At 43.8% G+C, this 18,464-nt stretch overlaps 1 protein-coding gene across 10 annotated transcripts in view; it reads left to right on the top strand.

Annotated features, from left to right (window-relative positions):
- The window catches only part of LOC129714372 (EVI5-like protein), an 88,782-nt gene that overhangs the window by 140 nt on the left and 70,178 nt on the right, over positions 1-18,464 (top strand). For 3 of the 10 annotated variants that reach the window (XM_055663930.1, XM_055663932.1, XM_055663931.1), the window contains exons 1-2: positions 2,843-2,960; positions 15,207-15,324. The gene's annotated coding sequence lies outside the window, so the exon portion shown is untranslated. Of the gene's footprint in view, positions 1-2,842; positions 2,961-15,206; positions 15,325-17,708; positions 17,884-18,464 lie in introns of those variants that run through there. The other 7 variants (XR_008726343.1, XM_055663933.1, XM_055663927.1 and 4 more) reach the window with 5 other exon arrangements.

The raw sequence follows: 18,464 nt of genomic DNA, 5'->3' as shown, positions 1-18,464 counted from the left end.
GGCGGCGGCGGCGCCACACGGACGGGCAGCATCTCCCTCTCTGCCGGGCGCCGGGTAGGGCTAGGCTTCGTGTGAGGGGCCGAGAGGCCGCAGCCCCGTGAGAGTGAGCGGGACGGTCAGTCAGTGACTGATGGAGGGGGAGATGGGGGGGGGGGGGGGGACGGGGCGGGTTAAATGGCGGCCGGGGGGTGGGGGGTCCTCATTCCCGGCCGGCCTGGGTCAGGGAGAGGAGGAGGGAGGGGGGATGGAGGGGGAGGATGGAGGGGAAGGAAGGGGGCGAGGGGGAGGGAGGGAGAGAGAGGGATGGAGGGAGGGGGAGAGAGAGAGGGATGGAGAGAGGGAGAGGGAGGAGAGAGGAGAGAGGAAGGAGGGAGGAGAGGGAGGATGGAAGGAGGGAGGAGGAGGGAGGAGAGAGGGATGGAGGAGGGAGGGATGGAGGGAGGAGAGAGGGAGAGAGAGAGGGATGGAGGGAAAGAGATAATCATATTATATGGACAGATAGATAAGGAGAGGGAAAGGGAGGGAGGAGAGGGAAGGAGAGAGGGAGGGAGAGAGGAGAGAGGGAAGGAGGGAGGGAGAGGGAAGGAGGGAGGAGAGAGGGAGGGAGAGAGGGAGAGAGGGAGGGAGGGAGAGAGAGGGAAAGAGAGAGGGAGAGAAGGAGAGAGAAGGAGAAAGGGTGAGGGAGAGAGGGAAGGAGAGAGGGAAGGAGGGGAGGATGGAAGGAAGGAGGGAGGAGAGAGGGATGGAGGGAGGAGAGAGGGGTGGAGAGAGGGAGGAGAGGGGGGGAGGGGGGGGAGGAGGGAGGAGGGAAGGAAGGAGGGGGGGGAGAGGGAGGGAGGGGGGGGAGGAGGGAGGAGAGAGGGGAGGAGAGAGGGAAGGAGGAGAGAGGGGAGAAGGAGAGAGGGAAGGAGGAGAGAGGGAAGGGGAGAGAGGGAAGGGAGGAGAGAGGGAAGGAGGAGGAGAGGGAAGGAGGAGAGAGGGGAGGAGAGAGGGAAGGAGGGATGGAGAGAGAGGATAGGAGAGAGAGGGGCGGAGAGAGAGAGGAGAGTCAGGGGAGAGGAAGAGGGATGGAGAGAGGAGAGAGAGAGGAGGGGAAGGGAAGGGGGGGAGGAGAGGGGGAAGGGGAGAGGGGGAGGGAGAGAGTGAGGGAAGGAGAGAGAGAGAGAGGGGAGGAGGAGAGATGGAAGGAGAGAGGAGGGAGGAGAGAGGGGGGGAAGGATGGAGGAGAGAGGGAAGGAGGGAGGAGAGGGGAAGGAGGGAGGAGAAAGGGATGGAAGGAGGAGAGGAGGGGAGAGGACTGCAAGCATAGGATAAGGGGATATAAAGATGATAGAAAGGCCGAGAGAGAGATGCAGAACAGACTGGCTGGGTGTCGAGAGGGGATGGATTATGAGAATCGGGGGGGGCAAGGCTGGAGGGAGGTGGCTGGAGGGGATAGAGGGAGACAGGTGGTCAAAGGAGGGAGGGGAAAGTCATGGGGGGGGCAGGTGGAGGGATGGAGGGGGAAGGTCAAGATGGGGCAGGACGAATGGGATGGTTAGGAGTTCAAGAAGGAACTGCAGATGCTGGAAAATCGAAGGTAGACAAAAATGCTGGAGAAACTCAGCGGGTGCAGCAGCATCTATGGAGCGAAGGAAATGGGTAACGTTTCGGGCTGAAACGTTACCTATTTCCTTTGCTCCATAGATGCTGCTGCACCCGCTGAGTTTCTCCAGCATTTTTGTGTACCTGGAATGGTTAGGTGGGTGGGGGGGAGATGGACAAAGTGGGTGGAGGGAGGATGGAGGGGGTGCTTGCAATGGGTGGAAGGAACGAAGGTGAAAGATGAAGGGGGGGGGATGCTTGGAGGGGGCATTAAGAGGGAGGGGGAAGTTAGAGTGCGGGAGGGAGGTGGGCGGGTGGAAGGAGGTGGACAGTTGAGGGAGGTGTACAGAGGTTATTGACGTTTGGAGGGTAAAGAGGGAGGAAGAGATATGGTTGGGTAGGACAGAGAGTGGAGGTAGGGAGGGATGAGACAGTTGGAGTGGCTCGGAAGGGAAGTGAGGATGGTTGAGGGGACTGAGGGAGGGGGTGAATTGGTCTGGGAGGGTGTAGAGGGGTGGGGGCTGCAGCTGAGGGTGGATTAGTGGCTAGGGAGGAATAGGCGAATGGAAATGAGACGGCCATTGAGAGGAGAGTCAGTAGGCCAGAGTGGAGGGCTATGGGCTAAGGGATGGGAGGAGTGTGGAGAGGAGCGATGGAGAGAGGAAAGCTGGCCAGTGGGAGACTGGACAAAGGGAGAATATGGATTGGCATGGATGGGGTGAGGAATGGACTGGGAGTTGCATGGGGGTTTGGAGGTGGGATATGGGGGAGTGTGTACTGTCGAAAGATGAGGGGACGGGGGCAGTAGGGGGTGGGGGTCTCTATCCCGCTTTATCCTTTGACAACCTTCCCCATCATACAAACTCTGCCAGTTTTTGCATTGTCTGCTTAACTGACTAATCAGCCCAGGTGCAGTAATCTGAATAAATGGAGTTATTAATGAGGGGTGACAGTGCTACTTGTGATCAGATCTGAATGTTTCTGGGACTTGCAGGAGGCACTGACGTTGATTGCCAGTGACACTGGCAGATAGTTCAGTTGGAAATTAAGTGTGTTGATAGACTTAGCTTTAGTAGCACTTATACCACTGAGTCATTTGCTTTAACTCTCATCCTCATGAACTCAGACAGTGAGTTGCTTTTGTAAAAGGTGTGTCCTTCGTGCTCTGTGTCAGTCCTTACCTGTGTGTGACATTGTCAGAGTTAAACAGTGGTTAGCCAATATGGAAATAATCCTCCTCCTGTTGGACTGTATTAATCAGGTGGATGGGACAGGAATTTTGCCTTGAGGCACTGCCAGCAGTCGGGTTGCTCTTCATCGGATAAATTACTCCATTCCAAGAATTGCCTCCCCACTTCCTAGGCATGGTACTGATGGTGAGTAAATAAGGTAGAAACAGGTCGAAACACCACTAATTCCTTTTCTCCGGAGATGCTGCCTGACCCGCTGAGTTACTCCAGCTCTTTGTGTCTATCCACAATGGAGACAATTGATGTGTTTTGAAATGTGTGTCAGTGTGACATCTTGGTTTAGTTTTACTGCTTAGATTACGAGGCATGTAATTGATGACATAGTATTGTGAGCAGAGCTGGAGTATGGAGGAATGGTGTGCAATCTGACACTTGTTGTACCAGTCTGTATTTAGTGGACTGAGATTAGCTTTGACATACAATATGTAGGTTGCAATAGATGTCAGCTTGGGAGAGGAGTACATAAGTCCTTACTGTTGGAAAGAATGAACAAGACTGTTGCTGACAGAGGGAAAATTGTTACATAAATTACGTGGAGAATTAATATCACAAATGTCCCATTGTCAACTGAATGGCGCCTCTGTGATTTTTTTCCCCCCAATATCATTCGACTTTCATTTCTGTGGAGTATTCAATAGATTTGAGAGAGGAGGGACAACTTAAACTGGTCATTTTGTTCCATGTATGCAATATTAAAGAAACCCCCACCATTATTAAAGGCTGGACATGCAAGAAATTGCAGATGTTGAAATCTGGAGGCTAGCAGGCCAGGCAGCATCTGTGGGGTAGTGAGGTGGAAGGATAGGAAGGAATGGTTGACGTTTCAACCCTATCGTAAACCACTCATTACCCCCAGCTAACCTATGCTGCCTAACCGGCTGAGTTATGCCAGTAGCCCATTTATAATGAAACGCAACAGATCGCGTTTTTAATGTTGCAAGAAAATGCCAATCTGCACTAAAGCAAAATGTTGAAATGAGTCCACACATTTTGGAATCCAAACACAAAATAATTCTCTTTATTCTTGCATCCATTCCTTGCACAAAGCATATTATGTTATTTGACCTGAAGGTTTAGAATCTAAATCAGCAGTGGGAATGCCGGGTGTGTGTTTTAGATGTTGCTAATTATGGAATGTTGGGTTCATATAGGCCATGGTGTCACCTTTCTAATGTATCTCTCATGTTAGCTGCTTACAAGCCAACTTCCAATTGTGGATCCACGATTACTGCCTGTGTGTGTGGTTCTAAGTCAGATATTTTCCTAGGTTCAGTATTATTCTTAAATTGTCTGCAGCTTCAGAATAATATCCATCAAATTCCTTGGGTAAAAGTTAGAATGATTGTCACAGCCTAGTTTTGTACTGGAATGTGTGAAGTGGCACAAAATGTTCTTTTTGACAGTGAATGAATATGCAGTGTATCAAATGTTGATGTTCGTTTAGCATGTGATAGACAAATGAATATTTTAAGCATAGTTTTTAAGAAATCTAACTGGTCCCAGTGTCCTGAAAAGCAGGGCTGTACTTGCAATTCTGTGTTAGGAGGCGCAGTAACCTTCATTTTCTCTGTGGCATTGATAAATGGTGCTGTAGGAGCACTAAACTAGTTTCTTGAATGCGTAACTGACAGAGCTTCCTTTTGAATATTTTCCCCAAATATACAGTAAAAGGCTTGGTCAGTAGGGGGGTAGGCGCAAGGAACTGCAGATACTGATTTACAAAAGTCACAGAGTGCTGGAGTAATTCAGCGGGTCAGGCAGCATCCCTGGAGAACATAGGTAGATGACATTTTGTGTTGGGACCCTCCAGAAGGTCACCTATCCATGTTCTCCATGGATGCTGTCTGACCCACTGAGTTACTCCAGCACTCTTGTGCCTTAAGTGGGTCTATAACGGAGTGAGAACCCCTTTTGCAATACAGTTTTTGGCTCGGCAAAGTTCCCTGTATGCATGGCCACTGGTATAAATGATTCAGGATGACCATGGGCACAATATCCACAAAAAATGCCTTGCTGGTTTTAAAGTGTACGTGTGGTTTCAGGACAACCCTCTTCCAGCAGCTCTGACACGGCTGGTTGCAGGTTAGCACGATCAAGGGGTACATCCAATTCCAAGTATTCACTTTGTATGTCCCACACCTCCACTTTGATGCTGCCTGATCTCTGCTGGCCAATAAATATATCTATTGTGTTCTCAGTATTTTCAATATCCAATCTTGTTAATGTCAGCTGGGAGCTTTATTGGGCAGCAATAACGTGCTACTTGATTGATTATGCTTGAGGGTGCTGTTTCGCTGGGCGGCAATCATCTTACATTTTGATTCATAATTTTAAAAGCTGCATTGTAGCTGTTTATTTTATGTAAGAAGGCAAGTTCTATCTGGTCCACATTACCCTTGGAGCCTGATCTTCGTAAAGATCCTTGCCTCTGTTTGATTGACCTTCCTGATTAACCTCTTGTCCAGAAATCTGTCAATACCTGCTGTGAACCTGCTACTCAGTGATTCAGTATCCATTACCTCTGAAGCCTCAGAGCACCAGGGACCCAGGTTTGATCGTGACATCTCTCTGTGTGAAATACTGGCTGTGTGGGTTTGCACATACCTGTGACCATGTGGGTTTCCTCCAGGTGCTCCCGTTTCCTCCCACATCCCAAAGACCTGCAGGCTTGTAGATTAAATTGCCCCAAATATGTAGGCAGTGGGATAACTGAACCAACATTGAAGGGTGATCGAAGGTCGGCATGGACTCGGTGGGCTGAAGGGTCTGTTTCCCTGCTGTATCTCCAAATTAAACTAAGCTGTTTTTTGCTTTTAATTAATAGTGTGTCACTCTATAGTTGTGATGCATTTCATCCAGCCTTTTCAATTAATTAAATTTTGCTTAAAAAAATTTCCAGGAATGCCCCCTTTTCGCAAATTAAATCATTACTGCGTTGCTAGCAATCTTTACTGATGCATCCTGATACTCATTAAGACTGCTTTCTGCAGCTTGGTGGCAGGATCCTGGTATGCTTTTCAAAACTGAGTTCAAGTTCACCACTGGGAGATCCCAGCTCTGGTGCGAGTGAGCAAGTGTGTCTGCAATTTACTGCAGAACAGCATGGTCCTTATTAATCCCACAAAGTACCTTGGTTTTGTGAATGTTTAAGAAAGAACTGCAGACGCTGGAAAAAATCGAAGGTAGACAAAAATGCTGGAGAAACTCAGCGGGTGAGGCAGCATCTATGCAGCGATGGAATATGCAATCTTCCCTTCCTTCCCCCCCCCCCCCCCCCCCCCCTCAGTCTGATCATCAGTCTGAAGAAGGGTCTCGACCCGAAACGTCGCCTATTTTCTTCGCTCCATAGATGCTGCCTCACCCACTGAGTTTCTCCAGCATTTTTGTCTACCTTTGGTTTTGTGAATAATGCTGCTCTTTATATTTTTAAGCTGCCTACTTATACTTATTGTTTGCAGTGATATGTCAGAAGCTGTACCCATGGTTATTCGTTGATATGATTTATTTTCCTCAAGTCTTTATAATTTTATGCCGGGCATGTTGCTAGGGTGAATATTACTGGTCCACCAGTGCTGAGAACTGTGCACCATGGGTCAGTGTTGCTCATCGTCTGTTGCAGCAGCAAGAGTACGTGATATATTCTGGGTAGCAAACCTCCTGGTGTTTCATCAACATTAACTTGGCAGCACCACTACTGGGCAATTCCTGAAGGACGTAGCTGCCAGATGGACAGCAGCAACTAACAAGCACTGATATACCAGGCAAAAACACTTACTTGACCTTCCCTAGTTACCTGCCACAGATGCTTCCGTGTTGGCTGTTGTAATTATTCCACACTTCTTGCAAAATGGAAACGGGGCTCTTCAATTGCACTGCAAACACTGCTTCACACCACATATTGTGCTCGATAAGATCAATTCACATCAAATCTAGCTGCTTAAAACTGGGCATTTAATGTAGTCTGGGACCATTAGCACAACGTGAACAGCACAGTGACACAACTGGTAGAGTCGCTGCCTAACAACCCCAGAGACCCAGGTTCAATCCTGACCTCAGGTGCTGTCTGTGTGGAGTTTGCGCATTCTCCATATGACCACGTGGGTTTCTGGGTGCTCTAGTTTCCTCTTGCATCCAAAAGGCATACGGGTTTGTTGGATAATTGGCTTCTGTAAATTGCCCCTAATGAGAACAGAGTTGCTGGGAAAACCGTCTCAAATGGAACTTATGGAAATGGGTGATTGATGGTCAGAATGGACTCTGGCAGAAGGCCTGTTTCCTTGCTGTATCTCTAAAACTAAAAACTAAAGGGATGTGCAGGCAGGTACTCTCATAAGATTTAACAAATAGAAGGATGAGCACTTAAAGGTTACCACCTGAGTGCTTGAAAATGCAATTAGTAGATGAATTAATTGTAAAATGGGATTAGTTGGATGGGTATTTTATGGCCAGAATAGAAATGGTGGGTTGAAGGACATTTTCTGTGTGCCATGACTAATATGAATCGATGTTGCTGAAGCTGCCCATACACATTGTGTACTTGCTATACAGCATTGCTCACTGGTGCTCCATATTCCATATGCAATACGCACATTGTATCTCTCACGGGACATGGCCTGTAATCTGAAAATAAACATTATGGAAACCGCAAAGTTGAGTTTTAAAGTGTATTTAAGAAATAGTTGGGTTGGAAGATGATGCTATACTTTCCAGAAGCAGTGCTTCAGATGTGAAGAGCGTTAAGTCATGTTGCATTCTGTTGCTAAAGCCATCTCTCTAACTTGCTGTATGTACTCCTTTAGCAGCTTGAGTTGTAATAGTGGTGTCAACATTAATTATTTATGGACTGAACTCAAAATTCTGCAGAAGCTATAAAGAACAGCAGATAACGCTGTCACTTCTGAATGGGCCGGGCAGCATCTATAGCGAGGGTTGCACCATCTAAATGTTCCATCAATATCCTTCAGTTTTCAGTTTTTACTTCACTCACTAATCTATTTGTTTTCAGCACCTTTATTTTTGTAGAGGATTGTGAATTAATCTGGAAATAAAGGAATCATTTTGTGTCTAAGAAATGATTCTGTGTTTAGGAATATTTGCTTGTTTTTCTGATGTTCCGTGTGACTCATTGTTCTTTAGCTGAAGGTTTTGAGGAAGTAAATGGCAGGAAATTCCTTCCTTGCCAGTTTGCTGGTAACACCTTTTGATGACTTCTATTTAATCCATCTTTAACTTTTGGCTTCTCATAGTGTTCCGAAGTTGTATCCTTGGGATACCCCCCCCCCTCCCCCCCCCCCCCCACAAACCTTATCGACTACATCTACACTTCACATTGCCTTGAGAAAATAGCCAACATAATTAAGTACAATTAATATTCCAGTCATTTCCTCTTCTCTCTTCTGTCGAGCAGGAGATACAACAGCTTGAATGTGTATATCACCACATTCAGCAACAGCTGTTGTCATACCATTGAACGGTTCTCTCATAAGCTCGCATCGAGGTCCTGATCTCCCAACCTACCTTATTGTAGCCCTTGCACTTTTCTTATCTGCATTTTCTCTGTAGCCGTAACACTGTCGTCTGTTATTTTTCTCTTTGTACTTCCTGTTGTACTTGTATAATGGTTTAACTCTATTCATGTCGACAGAGCTGCAAACCAAGATATTACCATCTCTATACGCATGACAATAATAAACCAATACCAGTTCCTTCATCTCAGATTTCACGTTAAAGATATTTCTCGTAAATTGGAAAACCATGCTAATTGCATTGCAGTTAATCATGCTATCTGTTACTGAATCGTCCTATTTGTCATGTTATCTGTTACTGAATCTATAAGGGTACCATCAATAAAAAATATTGATCCATCAAGTTTACAAGAAAAGTGTAATTGTGTCGCTGGTGTCTTTTTATATAAACTTGAGCTGCTATGGAATGAATATCAGACACACCCAGTACTTAAGGAAACCTCAAAGCATTTAATGGGATGTATAAATATATTTTGTTAAAAAAAACATTGGTGATGACTCCTCTATGACTAGGCTAACTTTATTAAAATGTCATCTTTGTTTTACCCTGACAAAGTAATTGAGTCCATTAAGACAGACTGGATTGCAAATGTAGTTTGCCAAGCTTTTTGTTAAATATGTTAGTGTTGCGTGTCTACATTAACATTCAGATTCACTACTAAATATACTTATTTAATTTTGAGATCTCGGTGGTTTAAGCATAATGTTACAACATGGAAATGACCATTTTGGTTGTAAGGGTTTGGCATCCTTGCATTTGTAGCTCAGTCCATTGGTGAAGTTGTAACACTAGTCTCCTTGAACGTGTAGCAGATAGTGGAAAACAAACTCATTCTAAGAGCAGTTTAAAAAAAAATTCAAATACAGAATTATGACGCGCAATAACTAGATATTGATTAATTTGTGGCTGGATCGAGGGACTGGGTTTAGGATGTGCTTTCCTGTATACTACACCATGCAACTATCTTTTGCCACTTGAGGAGACATTGGGTATTTTGGATGAGTAGGATGCTATCAAATGCTGCTTTGTTCTGGTGGGTGTTAAGCTTTTTTTTGCATTACTGGAGCTGCATTGGTAAATAATTAATCTTTCCTATTTTTGGCTTGGTGGGTATTGGATGGGGTGTTGGATGGTAGGAAATTGTCACAGACATACAGCTCCTAATCACGATAGACACAAAAAGCTGGAGTAACTCAGTGGGACAGGCAGCATCTCTGGAGAGAAGGAATGGGTGATGTTTCGGGTCGAGACCCTTCTTCAGACATCCCTCCTACTCCCCCCACTGCTGAAGCAGTTAATGTTTTGGGTTGAGGACAATTGCTTGCCGAACGCCTAAAGAATGTTACAGACCTGAAATTTATTAACCCGTAATTTTCTCTACACAAGGCATGATTTCAACCATTGGATTATTTCCCCCTTGAAGCCCAACAAAATGTTTTGGCAGGACTCCTTGATATCTTGCATCAATTTCTTCACCATCTGTTTTTGCTGAGGGAAATGTCTTGCTGTGAATGTTCAATGTTGGGGAGGGGGCAATTGGTAAAAGACCTTTGATTTGCCGATGTTGAGTGCAAGGGCCATCATAACCCACGCATCAGTGAAGAGATGGATGGTGCTGCTGAAAACACCATTTTATTCAGCATGACATTAGAGTGGGAAAACCAGCATATCATTGTGGCTGTTGGAGTAGAGGAGGGTGCATTATCTGTCCATGATTCACAGTGCATTCTCATCCAAGAGTTCTATGATAATGGGACCAATGTGATGAATGTATTTGTGCAAACTTTCTGTCTTGGAAGAGGACCTTAACTGGTCTAATTTTAAACCCCAGTTGAACCCTGTTCAAAGTTAGTTTCTGTTTATGTCATTTGCCTATTCATTAGAGTGCCTTCTGTTTAAAAAAAATCTTATTCTGGTTGAAGCCATTCCAGCCTGGTACCAGAATGACCTTTTCTGTACCATTTTGTTCTTATTGCAACACAGTGACATTTCTCCAAACACCAATGCAAAGATAGCAGTGTTCATGAGCACACAGCTCTGGACAGCATCTATGAAGGCTAACTGAAACCATCCATTTCCACCAGCATTGTACAAGGTCAGCCTCAACTTGGCACGATATAAATCCCGTTACTGAATGGCATCACTTGATATAAATTAATCGTTACTGGATTGGAATTTGGATTCGGCAATGTTTGTATTGGCATGTTGGAACATCTTTATTACTAATTGGCAAGACTGTCCCTGTTTCTTTAAACATAATTCAACATGTGTCTCGGAGGCAAGAATAATTGATAACTAACATGATGAAATGCAAAGGTGTTCAAGCAAGTTTAACAATGAAAGTTTTAGCAGAGGAATGGTGGCATGGATTGGGATCAGAATGATAACTAACTGGAGGCAACAGAACGAATGGCTGTAATAATAAATATGATTTTACCTTGAAGATCAGATAAAACCTTTAAATTAGATACTAGATGAAATAAAATGGAGCAACAGGACTGGTGTGCAGTATTAAAATGGATGTTATTCAGTCCTGCTTCAATGTATCCTGAGTACTGAGGGAAGTAAAATATGGAAATTGCAGAAGCAGTGGCAATAATCTTCCACCTTTGGTTATTGGAGCAGTACCTGTGAATTGGGAAGATTACAGCTGTTCCTTTCTCACAGAGAATCTTGCAGCTGCAGACAAGTATTTAATTGATTTTAAGGAACTTTGAGAAACCAATATGGTAGAAATTTAACAGCCATGTGAAGGAATCCTGAGGCATGGAATCGGGGATAGATCAGGTGGCTTATTGAAGAATGATAGTTGACCTAATTGAAACTTAAGATTAATGAGATAAATAATGTGAAGGGGAATTTAAAACCGGGGTCATATTTTCAGAATAAGTGCGTGTCTTTACGACCCCTCCAGCCTGCTATGCCATTCAGTAAGATGGCTGATTTACTCTTCACTTAAGATCCAATTTAAGACCAGGATTCGCTCCTGACCACGGGTGCTGTCTGTGCGGAGTTTGTACGTTCTCCTCATGACCTGTGTGGGTTTTCTCGAAGATCTTTGGTTTCCTCCCACACTCCAAAGACGTACAGGTATGTAGGTAAATTGGCTTGGTAAATATAAAAATTGTCCCTGGCGTGTGTCGGATAGTGTTAATATGCGGGGATCGCTGGTCGGCGCAGACCCGGTGGGCCAAAGGGCTTGTTTCCACGCTGTATCTCTAAACTAAATTGATAAACTAAACTAAACTAGGGACAATTTACAATCTTTACCAAAGCCGTACAAACCTGTAAGTCTTTTGAATATAAGAGGAAACCGGAGCACCCACGCGCTCGGTCACAGAAGAACGTACAAACTTCGTACAGACAGCATCCATAGTCGGGATTGAACCTGGGTCTCCGACGCTGTAAGACAGCAGCTCTACTGCTTCCCCACAAGGTTATGAAGGGATATTTAAAACCAAACTTCAGAGTTACGTTGGTGCGTAATCAATGCAGAGACACTGAATAAGATCTTTATAAATTCAGTTGATGTGTGAACTGGCAAATAAGAGAGTTTGAGCCAAGCAAATCAACATACTGCAATTAACTTTTTGAAGACGCAATCAGAATAGTCACTGGCATGGAGATAGATGTGGAGAATATAAAATGATTTTTGTGGTGTGGGCAGGAAACCAGTCGGCAGAAGTTGTAATAGCAGCATTGTCTTCAGCACGACTGACTGTCAGATGAAAGTGCTTTCAGTGAGGAATTAGGAGGTCATGTAAGGACCAGAGGCAAGCAAACTGCAAGACTTGTGGGTGGCATTGGTTGCAGGCCTAACCAGGGAGTTAACAAAAACCACTCGGTGTTTAAGAAGGAGCCGCAGATGCTGGAAAATCGAAGGTAGACAAAAGTGCTGGAGAAACTCAGCGGGTGCAGCAGCATCTATGGAGCGAAGGAAGTAGGCAACGTTTCGGGCTGAAACTCTTCTTCAGACTCAGGTGTTCATTCAAGACTATTTGCTTTAAGTACCCAAGGATACGGCATATTAAATAAGGGATGAAACTCCTTTTATACAGGTGATAATTGCCCACAGGAATGGTAATGGATGTTTGTGTCTGGTATAAGGGCGATATTTGTAGCGCAAATTCAGCTTGGAACCATCGATGTTATGAATGTGAGAATCTGAGGTGGAAGTGATATATCAAATTGGATTCACTATCGAGCCATAGAGTGAATTAGTAATAGTACATTCACAGTTACATTATCATTGAAGCAAGTAAGAATTTCATTGTTCTATCTGGGACATATGACAATAAAACACTCTTAAACTCTTGACCATTTTAAATGGTGTTTGAGGATAGCCATCTAAATAGTGACAACTCTGGGCTAAAAGACAAGGTGTATAGCCAAATGTGAGACTTGCCGGGGATATAAGCCAGAAGCTGGCCGATTATATTGCAAGGATTGCCAGAGACAAAATAGCAAAAAAAGTCCCACGCAGATCTAAAGGCTTTGTTGAAATTGCGTAACAGTCAATGTTCCCAGAAGTGTTGCGAGTGCAGTTTGATAACATCAGTGTAGAAATTTACCTTTAGCTATCTTAACCTATCGAAACTCCTAGTTTTGCAGTGTTGGCTGTTCAAATGTTAGTCAGCAAGAGCTGTGTGGTATTTGCCTCACCACAAGACAGCAAGCAAAGACCAAGGTAGGATCCTGGGCAACACACTTACTTAGCAGAAGCATCTGTGGAAGCCACTGAGGTGTAAAGGCAAAACTGCAGTGTGCAGAATCAAGGCAGACACATTTGCAGGTCAGCTAGGTCTGTTCTAGACTCGCAGACAGACCATGAATTGAAGTTGAAGATAGACATAAAATGCTGGAGTAACTCAGCAGGTCAGGCAGCATCTCTGGAGAGAAGGAGTAGGTATTGTTTCGGGTTGAGACTTTTCTTCAGAAGGGACTCTTCTGAAAAAGGGTCTTGACCCAAAATGCCACCCATTCTTTCTATACAGAGAAGCTGCCTATCTTGCTGAGTTACTCCAGCATTTTGTGTACATCGTTAATGTAAATTAGCACTGCAGTTCCTTCCGACACACTTTAGTTTAAGTTGTCGACCAATTGGAATATCAACAATCCTCAGAATTTTGAAGACTCTGGTTGTTTCGAAATATTAAAAAGATAGCTGAGCCATTGCAGGAATTAATCGATAAAGTTAAGGTGAGAAACTCAGCATGGGATGTTGCAGTGAGGCAGTTTTAATGATTGGTTGATGTAGTTACTGTGGTCGTGACTGCACAGGTTTGCAAAAGAGTATGGTGACTAACAACGTTGCTTTGTTTGAGTTGCTGTTGAAGCAGAATGAAGCGCCGATTCCTAAGGCATCTCATCGCTTACCATTTGACAATCTGAAAATTATTAATTTCCTGTGTTTTTAATGATAGAAAATGGCAACTGAAAACTTAGCAGGTCAGGCAATGTTTGTGGAGTGAAAAGCACTTTATCTTTCAGGTCGTAGATGTGCAAAAACATGGAACTGCAAATCCTGGTTAATACAAAGTCGTGGAGTAACTCCGCAGGTCTGGCAGTATCTCTGGAGAAAATGGATAGGCAACATTTTGGGTCAGGACCCTTCTTCAGCCTGATGTGAACACATACTGCATCAACCTGTGACCAAAACATCACCTCTTCTTGTTCAGAGATGCTGCCTGACCTGCTGAGTTACAATAGCACTTTGTGCCATTTTGTGTGAACCAGCATCTGCAGTTCCTTAGTCAAGTCTTTTCTTTACTCATTATCACCTTATTTTTTCAGAATCCTTACTGCAGAGTTTCAGCTTGTCATCTCAACATGTGTTTGTTATTCTATATCTGTCTGAATTTGAATGGCTCTCTTGAAGTCTCAATTCCTAATGCACCCCTAACTAGGTTGTCACAAGATAGATACTAAATGCTGGAGTAACTCAGCGGGACAGGCACCATCTCTGGAGAGGAGGGTCTCGACCCGAAACGTCACCCATTCCTTCTCTCCAGAGATACTGCCTGTCCCGCTGAGTGACTCCAGCATTTTGTGTCTACCTTTGGTTTAAATCAGCATCTGCCGTTCCATTTTGCCAACTAGATTGTCGTTCACCAGAGGTGCATGAGGAACTCGCTTCTCTTTTCTATTTTTAAAACCGGTTATCCTACAGTTCTGGGAGACTAAATTCACCCATGGACAGTATAGTAATGTGTGGGAAAGGAGTTGTATTGTATAGAGCATTGAACAAGTTGTAGATTACTCTTGGTCATTCCAGGATTATGATCTGAGTACCGAGCTCCAGCCAATTTCACTTCTTTCAGCTGCACATGGTGGGTATTTTTTTAAAGAAGGATAGGAAATAATTTTCAAAAGGATGAACTAAAAACGAATGAATTGTGCATTTTAGAAACCAATATGTGATAGAGATTTAGAAAATGTCAAATTAAGTCCCTGGCATGGGGACTTGCGTGATTTAACCTGCCAATTATCTGCTGACTCGTGTATTTACTGGTAGACTCTTCAGGATAAGAGTTCATTAGTGACAAATAACTGCTTGAGATAAACTGTCTTATTGACTGCCCGTCTGCAATTATCTCCCTCCACACGTCTTTTCTGGAAGACTGGTTGTCCTCCTATAATTGGAATTTTAATCTTATTTCTTTTTAAATAATTTAGTGAGCATTTGGTACTAACTTTACAGAGCATTTAAATTTTAATGTGAACATTATTTGATTCGACTTCTGTTAAATTGGTTTCAATTTATATTTGCGATTATTGAAGCCTTCATCATAGACAAATGAAATTGTTTCATTCAGTATAACGGACATTTGACATTTTTGTTTTCAGTTCTCAGGCTTGCATGACAGTTCAAAAGGTGAAAATACCACCCTAAAGATGCTGAATGTGAACACACACTGCACCTTGGTTACTCGCTAACTTGCCTGGATAGGGTGAGATTCCTGAGGTAAGTTTGAATGTAGTGTGGTCTTTGCGTTAAGTATTTTGGGTACAAAGATGCCAGAAGGAAATGAGATGTAATTGGATTTCCTGGATAAAGAAATAAATGAATGTAGAACAAAATGCTTTGGAAGTCAAATGTGACTATCTGCATAATTAAAGCCATTTTCTCTGGACCCAGACCAACAGCCCCTGTCTAATATCTCTTCCTAGTAACGTTTTAACTTCTTGGTCACCTCCTTCCAACTCTAGTCCTCTCATTGTAATCTCTTTATTAATTAAGCTATTCACCTTGCAGAACATGTTGTCCTTTGCTCTTCAGAGCTGGAGCTGTTGTCCCATCTTCTGTGCACCAACCTAGCTCTTCTATAGCATCCATTAATCTTGTCCCCTCTGAACTTTATTCTTGAAATGTGCCCATTCAACCAGTTTCATACCCAGTTGAACTATTGCCACCCCCTTGCTGAGTTTTTGCTGCTAACTTCCTTGTTCTATTCAGTCCTTCATCCTTACTTGTAAGCCTTGCAGTTCATAGGTAGCCCTGTACTCGGTTTTATTTAGTTTAGAGATATGGCATCGAACCAGGTCCTTCGGCCCACCAAGTCCACGCCGACCATCGTGTTCTGTGTTATCCACATTCTCATCCACTCCCTACACATTATGGACAATTTACATAGGCCAATTAACCTACAAACCCACACGCCTTTGGGATGTGGGAGGAAACTGGAGCACGGAGGAAACTCAAGCGGTCACTGGGGGAGCGTGCAAACTCCATCGTGCTACTTTTATTATAAGCATTGCATTTCCTTTGGTATCCCTGATTTTACGTACAACCCTCGAATATTGTTATGGGGCACATACTTTCATCTATTTCTTTGCCAATCCTGAGGTTTTTGCCTATTTAATGATAACAAAACAGGTGTAAATTTCAGCAGTTACCAGCGTGAGTCTTGTATTGTTTAGCTTGTGCATTTCCTTCTTTATGTATGATCCAATAACAATCTTTCCCAGGGTTAGGGATCAAGAATGAGAGGGCTTAGGTTTAAGGTAATGGGGAAAGATTTAATTGGAAACTAAGGGGCAACTTTTTCACACAGAGAATGGAGGCTCTGATGAACAAGCTGCCAGAGGAAGTAATTAAGGCAGGTACAATAACAACATTTAAAAGACATTTGGACAGATACATGGATAGGAAAATTTTAGACGAATGTGGGCAAATGGGAGTAGTGTAGATGGGACATCTTGTATGGCATGGCTGAGTTGGGCTGAAGGGCCTGTTTCTATGCTGCATGACTGACTCTAAGATTACTTAGTTTACTTGAAGCATCAGCTGCATCTGGTCCATTATTTTAAAAGTGCACCCGGCAGAAATATTATTGTTCACCTTAAATCTCAACTCAAGAATGCTGCCCTTGTTCGATCTCCACCTTGAGAAATGTAATCTTTCAATATGACGTATTCTGACCCTGAGAAAATTCTATACTCCAGGATGTTCTCTTGCCAGTGCCCCATATAACAGAAGCACCACTTCTTACTTTGGTTTTCAACTGCCCACCAATAGACGATACGAGTTGTTAGCATTCCTAATTGCTTGTGTACTATCCTTCTGTAAATCATGTACCAGGACTCCCAGCTCTCATCATCATGGGCATCTCTAATCTTTTACCATTAGGTATTATGCGCTTTTACTCTCCTGGTAAAATAGACACTTTCATATTTCCCATATTATACGCTGTTTACCAGATATTTGCCTACACACGTAATATCTCTTTGTAATCTCCATCGCATCCGCCCATATATTTGCCTGCAGCCCACCTCCCTTCTGTGCCCATCAACTCCACCCTGATGGTTCCTGCCACCCACCTCCACAAGGTCTAATTCACAGTAGTCAATTAACCCACCAGCATGTCTTTGAGTTGTGGGATGACACCACAGAACGTGGGAGAAATCCACGGTTACAGGGAAAACAAGCAAACTGTACATAGTGTCATATCTCAGGCTAGGACACTATGTACAGCTCTGATCATCATGGACATCTCATCTCTAATCTCTTGTATGGGTGGCTGGAGCTGTGGAAACAGCAATGCTAACTGCTGTGCCACATAATAAATGAACAAACTATTTAAACTCTTTTAATGCAGAATTACAATTCTCACCTTTACTTAACTGCAGGAGGTTGATTATTAGACTGATATATATTCACTTTCTACTTGTATATTCACATATAAATATTCACATTTCTAAATGTGAGATGATTATACACTAGCACCAACTGCTTATGGAGAATTGCAGAAAATAGCCTCTTCCAGCGTACTTATCATGGTGGAATTTAGTGAACATAATGTGATATTTTATTCAAAATTGATAGTTGAAAACTGGCCATTCCCCTAGAAGTCCATGATGGGAGCTAGACAAAAAGCTGGAGTAACTCAGCGGGACAGGCAGCATTTCTGGAGAGAAGGAATGGATGATGTTTTGGGTCGAGACCCATCTTGGGCAGCATTCACCTTGCCTTGAGGATAAAAACAATCTATCAGAGGAAGCAGCATCTGAGGGGAGTGTGGAGGTAGGAATGGTAGAGCACTTCCCTCCACAGGTACAATTAACCTGCTGAGTTCCTCCAGCAGATTGTTTGTTGCTTCAGATCTCAGCATCTGGAGCCTCCTGTCTTCATTTTGACATGGCCGTGTAAATCTTAATCATGAGAAATATATATGTGGTCATTTACATCTACAAATAAGTTGTAGTTAGACACAAAGTGCTGGAGTAACTCAGCAGGACAAGCAGCATCCCTGGAGCGAAGGAATGGGTGATGTTTCGGGTCGAGACCCTTCTGCAGACCCGACCCGAAACAGCACCCATTCCTTCTCTCCAGAGATGCTGTCTACCCCGCTGAGTTACTCCAGCTTTTTGTGCCTATCATTGGTTTAAACCGGCATCTGCAGTTCCTTCTTATACAAATAGGTTGTGTTCAGTTTATTTGCATTCATCACTGCTTTAGGGTGCTTACAATGCCAAAACTATATTTCATTTGTAATGTAATAAAAAAGAACTGCAGATGCTGGTTTACACCAAAGATAGACACAAAATGCAGGAGTCACTCGGTGGGTCAGGCAGCATCTCTAGAGAAAATGGTTAGGTGGTGTT

Source organism: Leucoraja erinacea, chromosome 39, assembly GCF_028641065.1.
Source record: "Leucoraja erinacea ecotype New England chromosome 39, Leri_hhj_1, whole genome shotgun sequence".
Classification (NCBI taxonomy): Eukaryota; Metazoa; Chordata; class Chondrichthyes; order Rajiformes; family Rajidae; genus Leucoraja; species Leucoraja erinaceus.
Note: the sequence above shows the minus strand (reverse complement) of the source record. Positions and strands in the feature narration are given on the sequence as shown.